The 19,005-nt window shown below is 41.2% G+C and overlaps 1 pseudogene; it reads right to left on the bottom strand.

Annotated features, from left to right (window-relative positions):
- Positions 1 to 217: 217 nt before the first annotated feature.
- On the bottom strand, positions 218 to 14,347 carry LOC120018505 (annotated as a pseudogene).
- Between the last annotated feature and the right edge of the window lie 4,658 nt (positions 14,348 to 19,005).

Here is a 19,005-nt window from a genome sequence, read left to right as displayed (position 1 = left end):
CTGTCAAACCACCCAGTACTTAGGACCTGAAACACAGAGCACCGCCACTGCCTTTGGAACACGATGAAAACCATACCACAAGAACTGCCAGATGGCAATAAGCTTTGTGAGTTTCTTGCATGAGGTGCGACATTTTTGACATAGGGCTATAATTTAGGTCCAGTTGTTCTTTGAAACAGTTTTCTGTTTCAAATCTAGCCTTGTCATGCTGCGAGGCCTAAGTGAGGCCTTTGAGGCGATCCGACTGCACATTACCAGTGAAGACATATGCAACGCCTTTGGCAGAGATGTCATCGGCCGCACCCACAGGAGAGTTGATGCTGGGAAGGTATGTGCTGCTGGGGCCCTCTCTCAGACAGTTCCAGTATGTCGTCCATGTTGTCCTCAACCACATGTACCTGGAGGGAAACAAACCGCTGTGTTGGGGCAAATAAGAATTTATACTACAGAAATCATATTGCATAATTCAAAACTCCTTTACATGTTTTTTAAAGAGAACTATCTCCTTCCCGAACACTGCCACTGCATCAACAGAGAAGTTGGGATCGCACTTCTTAGGAAGGTTAGGTGGATCCTGTTTTCTGACTGTCTTGCCTTGGAAATAAAAGCAAAATCTCCAATGTTTAGATAGAAATCCACCAAAAATGGACCATGTGATAACTATGGTGATTTCAACTCAACTGCTGGAGTCCCAGCGCATCACCTCATGGCAGTGTGTACTGTGCTCCATCGTAATACTTGTAGTTGGGGTACATGAGAGATGAGGGGTCTTTGGAATGGGAGAGACCAAGGTAGTGGCCTGACTCATGGGCCGCAACAGTGAACAGGTTGTAACCTAAAACAACATCCAATGAGAAAATGTTTATTTGTCTATAATCATATTTGAAATCCTATTTTATTGTGTTTTATAAAAACAATTCAGATCCTCATGTTATGCTTGGAGCAGTGGCCCTACCTAGGTTGCAATGCCCCATTGTCCAGATTTCATCCTTGTCAAAGTGCACGTCTCCACCCATGCACTCCCTTGGCTTGAAGGCGTGAGCCAGAACACCTGTTGGGCCATCAAAGGGAAAGAAGTTTCCATGAGCTACGATGGATAGATGGAGAGAGATGTACTAACAGTCATGTACCTGGAAACTGGCTCCAGTAAGTATATAATTATAGCGCAATTAAAATCTCACATGCAGCCACACACATTCTCTACCACCTCTATTAGAAACTACACTGAACTGAACAGAGACTGATTTAGGGTCAGAATACTCTTTCTTGCGAAGGAGAGGACAATGTCTGCCTTGTCGTGGTTGACATTGATGAATTTCAGTGGGGCCGCGTCACTCCAGATTTTCAGGGCCAAACGGAATGAGGTATCCACCTCTTCCCTTGTAAGGTCAGGGGTGTACTGAGCAATCCTGCTGGTCATTGGCACACAGAAAACACAGAAAAGCATGAAGCAACCTGAACGAAATATGACTAGTTATATCCAGTGAGTTGCTCATCTATTGGCAGGTATTGATTGTTGCAATTCAGTGATGAAACAAAACTGTTAAGTTATGATAACTTTGTTAATTTTGTGTATTATGTAATTCCTCTTATACACTGAATGTACAAAACATTAGGAACAGATTAATATTGAGTTGCACCCCCTTTACCCTCAGAACAGCCTCAATTTATCAGGGCGTGGACTCTACATGGTGTCGAAAGAATTCCACAGGGATGCTGGCCCATGTTGACTCCAACGCTTCCCACAGTTGTGTAAAGTTGGCTGGATGTCCTTTGGGTGGTGGACTATTCTTGATACACACGGGAAACTGTTGAGTGTGAAAAATCCAGAAGCGATGCAGTTCTTGACACACTCAAACCGGTGCGCCTGGCACCTACTACCATACCCCGTTTAAAGGCACTTAAATCTTTAGTCTTGCCCATTCACCCTCTGAATGGCACACATACACAATCCATGTCTCAATTGTCTCAAGGTTTAAAAATCCTTCATTACCTGTTTCCTCCCATTCATCTACACTGATTGAAGTGGATTTAACAAGTGACATCAATAAGGGATCATAGCTTTCACCTGGATTCACCTGGTCAGTCTATGTCATGATCCTAATGATTTGTACACTCAGTGTAATTCCCTGCAGTTAAAACATATGAAAGTCTGTTTTGGGAAGTGACAGTGCTTTCGGAAAGTATTCAGACACCTTGACTTTTTCCACATTTTGTTACGTTACAGCCTTATTCTAAAATGTATTTAAAAAATGTAATCCTCAGCAATCTACACATAATACCCCAAAACGACAAAGTGAAAACAGGTTTTTAGAAAGTTATGCACATTTATTACAATTAAAAAACAGAAATAGCTTTTTTACATAAGTATTCAGACCCTTTGCTATGAGACTCGACATTGAGCTCAGGTGCATCCTGTTTCCATTTACCATCCTTGAGATGTGGTAAATTAAATTGTTTGGACATTATTTGGAAAGGCACACACCTGTCTATATAAGTTCCCACAGTTGACAGTGCATGTCAGAGCAAAAACCAAGCCATGAAGTCGATGGAATTGTCCGCAGGATTGCATCGAGGCACAGATCTGGTGAAGGGTACCAAAAAAGTTCTACAGCATTTAAGGTCCCCAAGAACACAGTGGCCTCCATCATTCTTCAATGGAAGAAGTTTGGAACCACCAAGACTCTTCCTAGAGCTGGCCACCTGGCCAAACTGAGCAATCAGGGGAGAAGGGCCTTGGTGAGGGAGGTGACCAAGAACCCGATGGTCACTCTGACAGAGCTCTAGAGTTCCTCTGTGGAGATGGGAGAACCTTCCAGAAGGACAACCATCTCTGAAGCACTCCACCAATCAGGCCTTTATGGTAGAGTGGCCAGACGGAAGCCACTCCTCTGTAAAAGGCACATGACAGCCCGCTCTGAGTTTGCCCAAAGGCACCTAAAGGACTCTCAGACCATGAGAAACAAGATTCTCTGGTCTGATGAAACCAAGATTGATGGATTGATGGCCGTGGATTGATGGCAGCATTCGCGTAAAACTGAAAGCGTGAACCACTGCTTTTAACCAGGGCAAGGTGACCGGAAACATGACCGAATACAAACAGTGTAGCTATTCCCTCCGCAAGGCAATCAAACAAGCTAAGTGCCAGTATAGAGACAAAGTAGAGTCGCAATTCAACAGCTCAGACACAAGAGGTATGTAGCAGGATCTACAGTCAATCACGGATTACAAAAAGAAAACCAGCCCCGTCGCGGACCAGGATGTCTTGCTCCCAGACAGACTAAATAACTTTTTTGCTCGCTTTGAGGACAATACAGTGCCACTGACAAGGCCCGCTACCAAAACATGCGGGCTCCTTCACTGCAGCCGAGGTGAGTAAAACATTTAAACGTGTTAACCCTCGCAAGGCTGCAGGCCCAGACGGCATTCCCAGCCGCGTCCTCAGAGCATGCGCAGACCAGCTGGCTGGTGTGTTTATTCAATCAATCCTTATCCCAGTCTGCTGTTCCCACATGCTTCAAGAGGGCCACCATTGTTCCTGTTCCCAAGAAAGTTAAGGTAACTGAGCTAAACGACTACCGCCCCGTAGCACTCACTTCCGTCATCATGAAGTGCTTTGAGAGACTAGTCAAGGACCATATCACCTCCACCCTACCTGACACCCTAGACCCACTCCAATTTGCTTACCGACCCAATAGGTCCACAGACGACGCAATCGCAACCACACTGCACACTGCCCTAACCCATCTGGACAAGAGGAATACCTATGTGAGAATGCTGTTCATCGACTACAGCTCAGCATTTAACACCATAGTACCCTCCAAACTCGTAATCAAGCTCGAGACCCTGGGTCTCAACCCCGCCCTGTGCAACTGGGTACTGGACTTCCTGACGGGCCGCCCCCAGGTGGTGAGGGTAGGTAACAACATCTCCACCCCGCTGATCCTCAACACTGGGGCCCCACAAGGGTGCGTTGTGAGCCCTCTCCTGTACTCCCTGTTCACCCACGACTGCGTGGCCATGCACGCCTCCAACTCAATCATCAAGTTTGCGGACGACACTACAGTGGTAGGCTTGATTACCAACAACGACGAGACGGCCTACAGGGAGGAGGTGAGGGCCCTCGGAGTGTGGTGTCAGGAAAATAACCTCACACTCAACGTCAACAAAACAAAGGAGATGATTGTGGACTTCAGGAAACAGCAGAGGGAGCTCCCCCCTATCCACATCGACGGGACAGTAGTGGAGAGGATAGTAAGTTTTAAGTTCCTCGGTGTACACATCACGGACAAACTGAATTGGTCCACCCACACAGACAGCGTTGTGAAGAAGGCGCAGCGGCGCCTCTTCAACCACAGGAGGCTGAAGAAATTCGGCTTGTCACCAAAAGCACTCACAAACTTCTACAGATGCACAATCGAGAGCATCCTGTCGGGCTGTATCACCGCCTGGTACGGCAACTGCTCCGCCCACAACCGTAAGGCTCTCCAGAGGGTAGTGAGGTCTGCACAACGCATCACCGGGGGCAAACTACCTGCCCTCCAGGACACCTACACCACCCGATGTCACAGGAAGGCCATAAAGATCATCAAGGACAACAATCACCCGAGCCACTGCCTGTTCACCCCGCTATCATCGAGAAGGCGAGGTCAGTACAGGTGCATCAAAGCAGGGACCGAGAGACTGAAAAACAGCTTATATCTCAAGGCCATCAGACTGTTAAACAGCCACCACTAACATTTAGTGGCCGCTGCCAACATACTGACTCAACTCCAGCCACTTTAATAATGGGAATTGATGGAAATTTATGTAAAAATGTATCACTAGCCACTTTAAACAATGCCACTTAATATAATGTTTACATACCCTACACTACTCATCTCATATGTATATGTATATACTGTACTCTATATCATCTACTGCATCTTGCCATCTTTATGTAATACATGTATCACTAGCCACTTTGAACTATGCCACTTTATGTTTATATACCCTACATTACTCATCTCATATGTATATACTGTACTCTATACCATCTACTGCATCTTGCCTATGCCGTTCTGTACCATCATTCATTCATATATCTTTATGTACATATTCTTTATCCCTTTACACTTGTGTGTATAAGGTAGTAGTTGTGGAATTGTTAGGTTAGATTACTCGTTGGTTATTACTGCATTGTCGGAACTAGAAGCACAAGCATTTCGCTACACTCGCATTAACATCTGCTAACCATGTGTATGTGACAAATAAAATTTGATTTGATTTGAAGATTGAACTCTTTGGCCTGAATGTAAAGTGTCACGTCTGGAGGAAACCTGGCACCATCCCTATCCAGAAAACAGCCTTTGCTTGATCAAAAGTAGCCATAACTTTTAGTTGTCCTAAAGTGCACCTCCTACTGTAAGTATACTCAACTTTTACCATTGAAAAACAGAAAATAACTAGACTTGCAATACCTGAGGAATTAGTCAAAACAATCAATGTACTCCAATACAGTTTTTTAACTATTTTCCAGAAGATTTTCAAAAGAGTGGATGAAGACACAAAACTCAGCCAGTTCCATGTCCTCAGGCCTTGACCATTGTTCCATAAAGATGGGTAAAGTCCACACCAGGTCTGTGAGCACTAGAATACACAGCACATGGATCCAGAGCCACAGCCGCTCCATCTTTAAATGAACAAGCTCTTTACATTTTAGCCCATGGCTTTATAGATAGGAGCATGCTTAAGGTCTGTGGTGAATCACGTGGTTTCAAAGCCTTCAATCCTGCAGTTGCTGCCAATATTACCATGAGGTGTGTGGTAGGAATAATTTTTCTATAGAAAGCCCTGAACTATATATAGGTCTTAAGAGTATGAAACAGGACTTAAAGGGTGTCTTATAGCCCTATCTGCCAATGCTGGGATTGTTACTTTGGTTATCAAGTACAGTTGAAGTCAGAAGTTTACATACACTTAGGTTGGAGTCATTAAAACTAGTTTTTCAACCACTCCACAAATTTCTTGTTAACAAACTATAGTTTTGGAAAGTCAGTTAGGACATCTACTTTGGGCATGACTCAAGTAATTTTTTCAACAATTGTTTACAGACAGATTATTTCACTGTATCACAATTCCAGTGGGTCAGAAGTTTACATACACTAAGTTGACTGTGCCTTTAAACAGCTTGGAAAATTCCAGAAAATTATGTCATGGCTTTAGAAGCTTCTGATAGGCTAATTGACATTGTTTGAGTCAATTGGAGGTGGCCCTGTGGAAGTATTTCAAGGCCTACCTTCAAACTCAGTGCCTCTTTGCTTGACATCATGGGAAAATGAAAAGAAATCAGACAAGACCTCAGAAAAAAATTGTAGACCTCCACAAGTCTGGTTCATCCTTGGGAGCAATTTCCATACACCTGAAGGTACCACGTTTATCTGTACAAACAATAGTATGCAAGTATTAACACCATGTGACCACGCAGCCGTCATACTGCTCAGGAAGGAGACTTTGGTGCGATTAGTGTAAATCAATCCCAGAATAACAGCAAAGGACCTTGTGAAGATGCTGGAGAAAACAGGCACAAAAGTATCTACATCCACAGTAAAACGAGTCCTATATCGACATAACCTGAAAGGCCGCTCAGCAAGGAAGAAGCCACTGCTCCAAAACCGCCATAAAAAAGCCAGACTACGGTTTGCAACTGCACATGGGGACAAAGATTGTACTTTTTGGAGAAATGTCCTCTGGTCTGATGAAACAAAAATAGAACTGTTTGGCCATAATGACCATCATTATGTTTGAAGGAAAAAGGGGGATGCTTGCAAGCCGAAGAACACCATGTTGTGGGGGTGCTTTGCTGCAGGAGGGACTAGTGCACTTCACAAAATAGATGGCATCATGAGGGAGGAAAATTATGTGGATATATTGAAGCAACATCTCAAGACATCAGTCAGGAAGTTAAAGCTTGGTCGCAAATGGGTCTTCCAAATGGACAATGACCCCAAGCATACTTCCAAAGTTGTGACAAAATGGCTTAAGGACAACAAAGTCAAGGTATTGGAGACGCCATCACAAAGCCCTAACCTCAATTCTATAGAACATTTGTGGGCAGAACTGAAAAAGCATGTGCGAGCAAGGAAGCCTACAAACCTGACTCGGTTACACCAGCTCTGTCAGGAGGAATAGGCCAAAATTCACCCAACTTATTGTGGGAAGTTTGTGGAAGGCTACCTGAAACGTTTGACCCAATGTCACGCCCTGACCGTAGAGAGCTTTTTATGTCTATTTTGGTTTGGTCAGGGTGTGATTTGGGTGGGCATTCTATGTTCATTTTCTAAGTTTTGTATTTCTTTGTTGTTTGGCCGGGTGTGGTTCTCAATCAGAGGCAGCTGTCTATCGTTCTCTCTGATTGAGAACCATACGTAAGTAGCTTTTTCCCACATGGTTTGTGTGGGTAGTTGTTTTCTGTTTTGTGTCTGCACCAGACAGAACTGTTTCGTGTTGTACTATTTTTGTTATTTTGTCTCAGTGTTCAGTTTTAATAAAAAAAGCATGAACACTTACCACGCTGCGCTTTGGTCCACACCTTCTTCAACAGACGATCGTTACACCCAAGTTAAACAATTTAAAGGCAATGCTACCAAATACTAATTGAGTGTATGTAAACTTCTGACCCACTGGGAATGTGATGAAAGAAATAAAAGCTGAAATAAATCCTTCTCTCTACTATTATTCTGACATTTCACATTCTTAAAATTAAGTGGTGATCCTAACTGACCTAAGACATGGACTTTTAACTAGGATTACATTTCAGGAATTGTGAAAATGTAGTTTAAATGTATTTGGACTGGTTTCATATCTTCATTACAATCTCAACCACACTTGCTGATGTGTGATCTGAAATATATGATCTAGGCAATGTTTATGAAATGAGCCATATAAACTTACCCATTAATTTCTGTCTAATGTAATGTATGTTGGTATTATGTAACACATTCTTGTCTCACAGTTTATTCATGAACATTAACTAAATGTTATCCTTACAGGCAACCTAATACATTGGACTAAATTCAACATGTTATAATTATGCATACAGTTTTGTACAGCTTTGCATAACCTTTATTGCATTTTGGACAAAAACATTTAAATTCCCATGAATTCACTAGCATCCGAGCCAAGTATTTGCTTTCTCAGTTCCAACAACTTGTTTCTGGGTATAATCGTACTTGTACACGTGTGGTCCAACGAAGAAGTAGATGACGCCTAGGATGAACAAAAATGTAACAATTAGAAAGAGTTTTACAAAATTAAATGTTCAAATTGAGCTGGCATGGTCTTTGTTGTCGTGATGTAACAGTAGCTAACCATCTTTGTAGACAGCTGCATCGATAGTAGTATTGAGCCCTTGGAAATCATCACTGATGTACTGTGGGTATCCAGCATCCATAACTCTTCGGTTTTCATTATAACTGAAAAAACAACTTCCACAATACAGTTTCTCTGCAATATATTCAATATGCTATAATGATATTTTGTACTGTAGGCTAATGACTGTACACTGGTGATGTTTCAGAATGCCAGGCTCACCTGTAGTAAATGTCGTGAATGAAGAACAGCGTGCGTCCTGTTTTGACGATGTGTACCGCTGCATCTACTTTCTGAACCCATGGTGGGAAGCCAAAGTTGCCGATGGGTTTAGGTTTGCCTTTCACAATGGAACCCTTCACCGTCCAGTACATGGATTCTGGAACAAACAGAGGATGGCTCATAGTTAGAAAGGAAACACCATGTAGAAATATGTTTAACCTTTTATTCAATTATTAATAATGCAAGTCTTGGCAATATAGGCTCTCCTCCTTCAGGGTAGCTCACTGCCCAAGCAAAGCGTCAATATATAAAAGGACTTACAAGCAGTGAAGCGCGGTAGACTATACCAATCCCCCAGTAGGAAACAGAACCTAACAGGTGGAGCCTGGGGTGGTGGTGGGAGCAAAAGAAGGATACACATACTAGCAGTAGCAGCAAGCGGCAGCAGGGTGTCTGAGCAGAACCGGTCAGCTGAAATAGGCCGCCAAATAAGGTAGGTGTGATTGATACACTTCACTTTATTTTCTGAAAATGAGTCCTATACATTTGTTACACACTGTTAACCATGATGGGGTAGTATGGTAGGCGATGTCTGTACCATGAATCAGGTAAGCAGTGGATCGCCGAGGGACCCAGAAGGCAGCATCAATTTTGGATTCAATCTTTGGCATGAAGTTGTTGATAGGACCTTCTTTTATATCATATTGCTGGTTGTGCTTGATCCATAGATACCTCCAGAAGGGGGGGAAAAAACATGACATTTGGAACCCCAGATTTGTTTGCTTTTCATTCATCAATACTATTGGCATTTCAACAGGGTGGATGGACATACTTGTCTTTGAAAAAGAAGGTGGCATCCCCCAGGGTAGAGACAGCATCAAAGGACAGGTCAGCTGAACATTTGTTCTGCATCATCAGAGGGAAGTGGGAACCCAGGAACCAGGGGTTGTAAAGTGGATTCCAGCCATGTCTGGAGTAGTAATATGGCTGACTGTTTTTTGGACCTAAGGCACACCAAAATAAACATTTAGACTATGTCCGAAATTGCTATTCCCTATGTATACACTATGCACTATAGTGCACTACTTTTAAACAAGCGCCAAAGGGCCCTTACTGTATGATCTAATCTTAGATTCAGAATTTGAATTTGTTGAATGGTCTCCTCCTTACCGTAAAGTGAGTTGATTATTGCTATGTCCTCTTTGGAGAGCAGGTTGTGTGAACTGCGACTGGATTTGTATGTAGGATACATCAGTGACTCTGGGTTTTGGGAGTGCCTTAAGCCTAAGGAATGACCAAACTCATGGGCTGCCACTAGATACAGGTTGAACCCTGAAATCACACAAACAGGAACATGCACAATCAGTTTATTTGGTAATTCTCTTGTTTAAAAAAAAAAGTAAACTACTGATCAGTACATCGAAAAAAATTCGAATGATTCTGTAAAATAGAAATGGATACCCTTTGACCCTGCCGTCCAAGTTTCATCATCGTCAAAGTGGGCATCACCTCCAATTCCCTCTCCAGGGCCAAAGGCATGTGCCAAAGTGCCCTTAGACCCATCAAACGGGTAGGCATCACCGTGCTCTTTATGTCCCAGAGGTTAGAGAAAACACACAACAAAATGTCAGAGTCAAAGCAATTGTTTTTGCTACTCCCTTGTTTTGGAGCTGAGTATTAGGAGCATCAAACAGCAAGTTAAATGTTTATTATTGATTCATAAAGTATCTGTAAATCTATAAATAGTCAAAGTATATAAACCCTTTATAAAGTATATCTTCATGTAAAGTGTTATCTAGAAAGACCACTATAGGTGTTACCCACCAAAGGTAGCAAACTCCACCATGATGTCGGCCCTCTGTGTGCGTGACCTGACAAAGGTCAGAGTGCTGGCACTGGCCCAGACGCTGAGCGCCGACTCGATCAGAGAGTCCACCGTGCTGTGAGGCAAATCACTGGTGTACCTGCCAATGCTACAAGATCAAACAATTACATTTAAAAAATGTAGAAGACACTCTTATCCAGTGCGACTTACAGGAGCAATTAGAGTTAAGTGCCTTGCTCAAAGGCACATTGGCAGATGTTTTACCTAGTCGGCTCAGGACTTGAACCAGCAACCTTTTGATTATTGGCCCAATGCTCTTAACCACTAGTCTACCTGCTACAGCCTCCAGTGAGCTAATAGACAAATCCTGTGATAATATCATGCCTTCCAGTTGCCATGGATCTAATTTCAGAAGAATAGGGAAAGGGGGATACCTAGTCAGTAGTACATCTGAATGGATTCAACTGAAATGTGTCTTCCGCATTTTACCCAACCGCTAACTGTTACCTGTAGGTGATGACGTTCTTGTTCCAGCGGTTGACTCGGTTGTTGTGACTGTAGTCCTCCACATCAGAGACCCCACAGCGAGGTGTACTCATCACCTCCAGGGTCTCAGAGTCCAGACTGCCTGTGGTGTTGAGGCCAAAGAAGCTCTGCATGTCCTTCACCTTGGAGGTGAACGAGGGCAGGTACCTCTTGATCCGAGCCAAAGGTTGCTCTTTCTTCAGGTTGTAATAATGCCGGAGGTACTCCTGAGAACAGATGAAAGCTTCTGTAGTGTCTCACTATCATATAGCGTAACATCTTAAATCAATATTGTGCTGACTGAGTAAGGACTCAAACACTTTGTTACAACTTCTTGTTGTAAACACTAGACATGTGGAAACACTGTACCAAGGACAAACTTTATAGGGAATTGGAGGCAAAGGGTTCATATTATTTTCCCCATTCTTTCTAGTTCTGATATTCTAGCACAACTGTTGCGTGAGACTTGGCATAGCAGAACCATTAATGCTCAAACATCATTTTACGTCTGTGGTTCAGCAATAATGTATAGTTTGCTCAAATCCATAAAATAAATATAGGATTTGTTCAGACGCAACCTTGAAATAATCACAATTATCCTGCAGTTTAATGGTCCCACAGTGCATATCACATTTACATTCTAAATTAAAAACAGATTTATTTTGGAGCCTTGCCTTGCCAATCTTGGAACATATACTGTGCTTGATTGTGAGGGCATGTACATTCGGAGGTAATTGTGTTTAGCTCCGCCTCCCACCCACGACAACAAAAAAGGATAAAAAAAGATTATCTCAATATCTCACACATTGTCTTTACAGTATTTTGGGGGGGATTTTATTAGGACCGCCATTAGCCAACGGCAATGGTGACAGCTAGTCTTACCGGGGTCTGACACATAACGAAAAATACAAAAGACTTTACAATTTACATACATTTAAAAACGCTGATGTGTGTGCGTGTGCGTGTGTGTGTGTGCATCTATCAGTTACACGTCAGTACATACACACAAAAAGTAGGTCACATGGGGGAGAGGCATTGTGCCTGAGGTGTTGCTTTATTAGTTTTTTGAAACCAGGTTTGCTGTTGCTCTCACTATATGAGATGGAAGGGAGTTCCATGCAATCATGGTTCTGTATAATATTGTATGTTTCCTTGAATTTGTTTTGGATCTGGGTACTGTGAACAGATCCCTGGTGGCATGTCTGATGGGGTAAGTGTGTGTGTCAGTGCTGTGTAAGTTCAATATTCAATCAATTTGAAATTTCCAACAAATTGTTTCTTATAAAAACAAGAAACAATGCAGTAAATATTTCCTCAATTCTTAGCCAAGAGAGACTGGCATGCATAGTATTGATATTAGCCCTCTGATTACTTTGAAGAGCAAAACATACCGCTCTCTTCTGGGCCAACTGTAGATTAACTAGGTCTTTCTTTGCAGAACTTGACCATATGACTGGACAATAATCAAGATAAGATAAAACTAGAGCCTGCAGGACTTTTACTTACTAATTATAACATGTTGAATGTAGTCCAATGTATTAGGTTGCCTGTAAGGATAACATTTAGGAAATATTTGCAGGTTCATGAATCAAAACTGTGAGATAGGATATTATGTGTTACATAATATCAACACACCCCCAGCACATTAGACAGAAATCTTTACAACCATTGAATCAATATGTTTTGCTCATGACAGTTTACAATCTAAGGTAACACCAAATAATTTAGTCTCCTCAACTTGCTCAACAGCCACACCATTCATTGAGACATTCAGCTGAGGTCTAGAACTTAGGGAATGACTTATACCAAATACATTGCTCTTAGTTGTAGAGATGTTCAGGACCAGTTTATTAATGGCCACCCATTCTAAAACTGACTGCAACTCTTTGTTTAGGGTTGCAGTGATTTCACTAGCTGTCATTGCTGACAAGTATAGGGTTGAATTATCAGTATACATGGACACACAGGCTTTGTTTAATGCAAGTGGCAGGTCATTGGTAAAAATAGAAAAGAGTAGAGGCCCAAGAGAGCTGCCCTGCGGAACACAACACTTTACATGTTCAAAATTAGAGAAGCTTCCATTAAAGAACACCCTCTCTCTTCTATTAGATAGATAGATAGATAGATAGATAGATAGATAGATAGATAGATAGATAGATAGATAGATAGATAGATAGATAGATAGATAGATAGATAGATAGATAGATAGATAGATAGATAGATAGATAGATAGATAGATAGATAGATAGATAGATAGATAGATAGATAGATAGATAGATAGATAGATAGATAGATCTGAATCCACAATATGGCAGAGGTTGAAAAGCCATAACACGTATGTTTTTTCAACAACAGGTCATGGTCAATAATATCAAAGGTTGCACTGAAAACTAACAGTACAGCTACCACAATCTTCTTGTTATCACTTTCTTTCAACCAATAATAAGTCATTTGTTTCAGTGTAGTACATGTTGAGTGCCCTTCTTTATAAGCATGCTGAAAGGCTGTTGTTAATTTGTTTAGATAGAAATGGTATTGTATTTGGTCAAACACAATTTGCTAAGAGCTGGCAGCAAACTGATATGTCAGCTATTAGAACCAGTAAAGGCAGCTTTACCATTCTTGGGTAGAGGAATGACTTTGGCTTCCCTCCAGGCCTGACACTTTTCTGTAGGTTCAGATTAAAGATATGACAGATAGGAGTGGCTAATACTGGCTATAGATTCAGTTACCATCCTTAGTAGCTTTCCATCTAAGTTGAAGTGATTTGATTCGATGATCTGATTCGATGAAAGTATGAGGTGAATGTATCTTTCTGCACAAAATAATTTTCTGTCATTGTTTATATCATTGATCTTGGCTTCATAATACAGATTATTATTATTTTTGAGTTTAGTCACAACATTTCTCAATTTGCAGTAAGTCAGCCTGTCAGATGTGCAGCCAGACTCCTTAGGCACTCCATTTGCCTCATTTCTTTCAACCAAAAGTTTTTCAATTCCTTATCAATCCATGGAGCCTTAACAGTTCTAAGAGTCAGTTTCTTAACAGGTGTATGTTTATCAATAATTGAAAAATCTTATACACAATTTTATACACTAGCTTTTGGAGCCTTTACTTTCTGTGATATAACCACTATATTGTGATCACTGCATCCAATGGGTACAGATACATCTTTAGAACAAAGTTCTAAAGTATTTGTAAAAATGTGATCAATACATGTGGATGATATAGTTTTTCCACATCCGCAGTCATCCGCAGTCAAACGTTAACATGTTATTTAAAAAGTCAATTTTTACGTACAGTAAACAATGTAACATGCAGTCCTTGTCAAATGTCTGTAATTTTGTAATTTAACTCATTCAATTATACACTTACTGTGGCCAGCTTTAGGTCCTCTTGGGTCTGTCCTGTGAGGAGTGCCATGACCTCTTCTTCAGGAATAGATGTAGGAGCTGTAGAACATGGACCAGGCAGAACCAAGACCAGAACACAGGTCCAACAGAACAGAAGATGCATTTCTAATAGTAACCACACAGGATTGAAGTGGAGCTAGTTTGCATAGAGTAGCAAGTCCTGGTTAATGGGGAAGCCTTTTAACTGGTTATTATGAGTCATACTCACTCTGCCAAAGCCATGGAAGCCTCAAACAGCAGTATGGAAATAGGGAGGGGTTTAGTTAGAGCAAAGGGAGAGACAAAATGCATAAAAAATCATATCAAATGTAATATTTCATTGACGTTTTTATATAGTATGATAATACTGTATGATATGTTTCCCTTTGACTACTGAAATTGATATTAAAAGGATATATCTTAATGATATTCTCTGTCAAGCTATGTCCATGACTCTGTGCTGATGTTGTGACGTGGATAAGTCCCTAAGACCCAAGTTTCTGTCGACAGTTAGTGAAATAAGTTGCTAACCCAGAGATAACCCCAGAGAAATGATGAAACTGATGCAGTAGTGAGGAAAACAGATTTGTTTTCACAATTAGCCTATGATCTGCAAAATATATTTGTCAGTAGACGGAAATAATTATTTTCTTCCAAAATCAAATGATAAACATTTGTAATTTCATCATTTCTGATAGCTACCTTCACTTTGTATTGCATGTGAACTGACACAACCAATATAGCTATGTTGTCCACTGACGCATTCCAGTGTCTCCTGAAATACATTTAAAAGTTAACTGTTGTCCTAATTTTAGCAAATCCATGTAACTCGTTTCTATGAAGAGCATCTAAAAAGGAACTCAAACTGGCTGTAATTGTAACTGTTGCAACTGTGGTTGGCTTTGGGCCTTAGATAAAGACAATGGCTGCCAGCCAGGATGCCTGCAGTAGGCCTGGTGGTTCCATGGCAAATTCAGGCTACAATTAGGCTTGATTGGGTGCTTCTGAGCTGAGATTTATAGCATCAGCAACATTCCACTGCTTGGCAGCATCCTCATTCTACATGGATTTTTCTCTGCCCTCCGTAGCAGGACTGCAGAATGCATTAGTGCATGATTTGTGTTATGATTGAATTTCATAGTTCTGAAACATACACTTTAAAATATATACAGTGCTAGCCAAAAGTTTGGACACACCTACTCATTCAAGGGTTTTTCTTTATTTTAAAATTTTTTCTATATTGTAGAATAATAGTGAAGACATCAAAACTATGAAATAACACATGTAGTAAGCAAAAAAAGTGTTAAACAAATCAAAATATATTTTATATGTGAGATTCTTGAAAGCAGCCACCCTTTGCCTTTATGACAGCTTTAGATACTCTTTTGTGTGTAATTTATTTCCTTCTTAATGCGTTTGAGCCAATCAGTTGTGTTGTGACAAGGTAGGGGTGATATACAGAATATAGTCCTATTTGGTAAAAGACCAAGTCCATATTATGGCAAGAACAGCTCAAATAAGCAAAGAGAAACGACAGTCCATCAAGGTCAGTCAATACTGAAAATTTCAAGAACTTTGAAAGTTTATTCAAGTGCAGTCACAAAAACCATCAAGTGCTATGATGAAACTGGCTCTCAGAGGACCGCCAATGGAAAGGAAGACCCAGAGTTACCTCTGCTGCAAAGAATAAGTTCATTAGAGTTACCAGCCTCAGAATTTGGTAATTAACTGCACCTCAGATAGCACCTCACAGAGTTCAAGTAACAGACACAGCTCAACATCAACTGTTCAGAGGAGACTGCGTGAATCAGGCCTTCATGGTCAAATTGTTGCAAAGAAACCACTACTAAAGGACACCAATAAGAAGAAGAGACTTGCTTGGACCAAGAAACAAAAGCAATGGACATTAGGCTGGTGGAAATCTGTGATGAGTCCAAATTTGAGATTTTTGGTTCCAACTGTCGTGTCTTTGTGAGACGCTGAGTAGGTGAACGGATGATCTCCACATGTGTGGTTCCCACTGTGATGCATTGAGGAGGAGGTGTGATGGTGCTTTGCTGGTGACACTGTCGGTGATTTATTTAGAATTCAAGGCCCACTTAACCAGCATGGCTACCACAGCATTCTGCAGCAATACTCCGTCCCATGTAGTTTGAACTTATCATTTGTTTTTCAACAGGACATTTACATTACATTACATTTAAGTCATTTAGCAGACGCTCTTATCCAGAGCGACTTACAAATTACAATGACCCAACACACCTCCAGTCTGTGTAAGGGCTATTTGACGAAGAAGGAGAGTGTTGGAGTGCTGCACCAGATGACCTGGCCTCCACAATCACCAGACCTCAACCCAACTGAGATGGTTTGGGATGAGCTGGACCGCAGAGTGAAGGAAAAGCAGCCAACAAGTGCTCAGCATATGTGGAAACTCCTTCAAGACTGTTAGAAAAGCGTTCCAGGTGAAGCTGGTTGAGAGAATGCCAAGAGTGTGCAAAGCTGTCATCAAGGCAAAGGTTTGATACTTTCAAGAATATAAAATATAAAATATATTCTGATTTGTTTAACACTTGTTTTGTTAGTACATGATTCCACATGCGTTATTTCATAGTTTTGATATCTTTACTATTATTCTACAATGTAGAAAATAGTAAAAATAAAGAAACACTTTTGGATGAGTAGGTGTGTCCAAACTTTTTACTGGTACTATATATCTTTATTTTTGAGAGTTACGGTAATGAAAGCTGATGTTTATAATTTATTAGGCTGTTAAGTGTCATTTTGTGTGGGAACATTTGAGGGCTTGAAGTCATTTGTGGGCCCCCAGATTGGGGTAGAGAGGAAATGCGCTGAGAGAGTGAGGAGGGTAATTAAACAAGCAGGAGCAGTGTCTTTCCTTTCCCATAGTCATGTTTGCCAGAACAAAACCATTGCCAGATTTGCTCTGAGTAAAACATTGGAAATTATTCAAAATCCCTTATGAGAAATATTCTATTCCAAATCGTATCTCTTTTTATATTTAATGAGAGAATGTAAGGCAAGATCATAAAACTATTACTCATTATGTTGTGCCCCTCCGATCAGCATCAGGCTTCTTGGGGCTTTGTTCCTGTATTGAATTCTGGTTCTTAGCGATGTTGAGTCCTCTCAGGTTGGAAATCTATCCCTAGGGGTAAAAGTTCTCTTATTGTCTGTCAGAGAGATGGCAGATATAAGATGACTATGTTTCTAAAGCCAGTGTTATAGGCATATCATTGACCTTAAACTGTAGTGTGTGTGTAGTGTTTATGTGTAAGAACTAAGAACAAAGCAAAACAGTCGTGCCTCTGATGTCTTCACAATCAGAATGTTTTCTGCCACTAAGGGCTTTCACAATCCATAGCCTAAAGCAGATGAGCCATAGAGGATATGCAGGCGCCCTAAGCACACGGCTTGCATTACACAACCCAGACTCACAGGAGCTTGCTTTTAACCACTGAAAACCACTTCATCACCAAAACAAAAATGTCAACGCAATAAACTACACCAAAGGCACAAAATGTCAACAATTTATAAAAAGACTATTAACTAACAAACCATTCTCAGTAGCTTCATAACCATATCCATTGCAGATGTACAATATTTACTTTTGTTATATTTGGGGATTTTAATCTGACATCTGAAAACCACATGTTACATGTCTTGTGTAACTTGGTCTTGGTGCACTAAGATTCATGTCTAATCCAAATATAATCTGATCACGAATTATGTTTCATATGATATTTTGTGACACAAAAAAACATCTGACTCACCTGTCACCTCACACATTCTGTTTGGGCCACCCTGGAACAAGAACATGTCTCAGACAGTGTTGTCATTGTTCAGCAGTGCTTTGCTGCCCTCCCCTGGTGCCTCTGTCTGCGCCCTGTGCCTGCCTCCAAAGGGAAGGCCTAATGCTAAATCAGAATACCGTGCTCAGCTGCTCCATTGTAATTGTAAGATTGTTTTAAATAACCTTTTGAATGGAATGGATTACTGATGAGTCAGTTATTTTCAAAAGCAACGATCATTCCCTTACCTATAATGATCTATGAACTGCTCCAAATACAGGTAAATGCCACCAAATCAGAGGGGTTGGGTTAAATGCGGAGGACACATTTCAGTTGGACAACTGACTAGGTATACCCCTTTCCCTTTCCCAAAACATTAGGTGTTATTGTACACTACATGACCAAAAGTATGTGGACAATTGCTCGTTGAACATCTCATTCCAAAATCATGGCCATTAATATGGAGTTGATCCACCCTTTGCTGCTATAACAGCCTCCACTATTCTGGGAAGGCTTTCCACTAGTTGTTGGAACATTGCTGCGTGGACTTGCTTCCATTCAGCCACAAGAGCATTTGTGAGGTCGGGCACTGATGTTGGGCAATTAGACCTGGCTCACAGTCGATGTTCCAATTCATCCCAAAGGTATTTGATGGGGTTGAGGTCAGGGTTCTAGACAGGCCAGTCAAGTTCTTCCACACCGATCTTGACAAACCATTTCTATATGGACCTCACTTTGTACACAGGGACATTGTCATGCTGAAACAGGAAAGGGCCTTCCCCAAACTGTTGCCACAAAGTTGGAAGCACAGAATTGTCTAGAATGTCATTGTATGCTGTAGCATTAAGATTTCCCTTCACTGGAACTAAGAGGCCCGAAC

Source organism: Salvelinus namaycush, chromosome 23 (assembly GCF_016432855.1).
Source record: "Salvelinus namaycush isolate Seneca chromosome 23, SaNama_1.0, whole genome shotgun sequence".
Lineage (NCBI taxonomy): Eukaryota > Metazoa > Chordata > Actinopteri > Salmoniformes > Salmonidae > Salvelinus > Salvelinus namaycush.
This window is presented reverse-complemented; position numbering and strand designations above follow the sequence as displayed.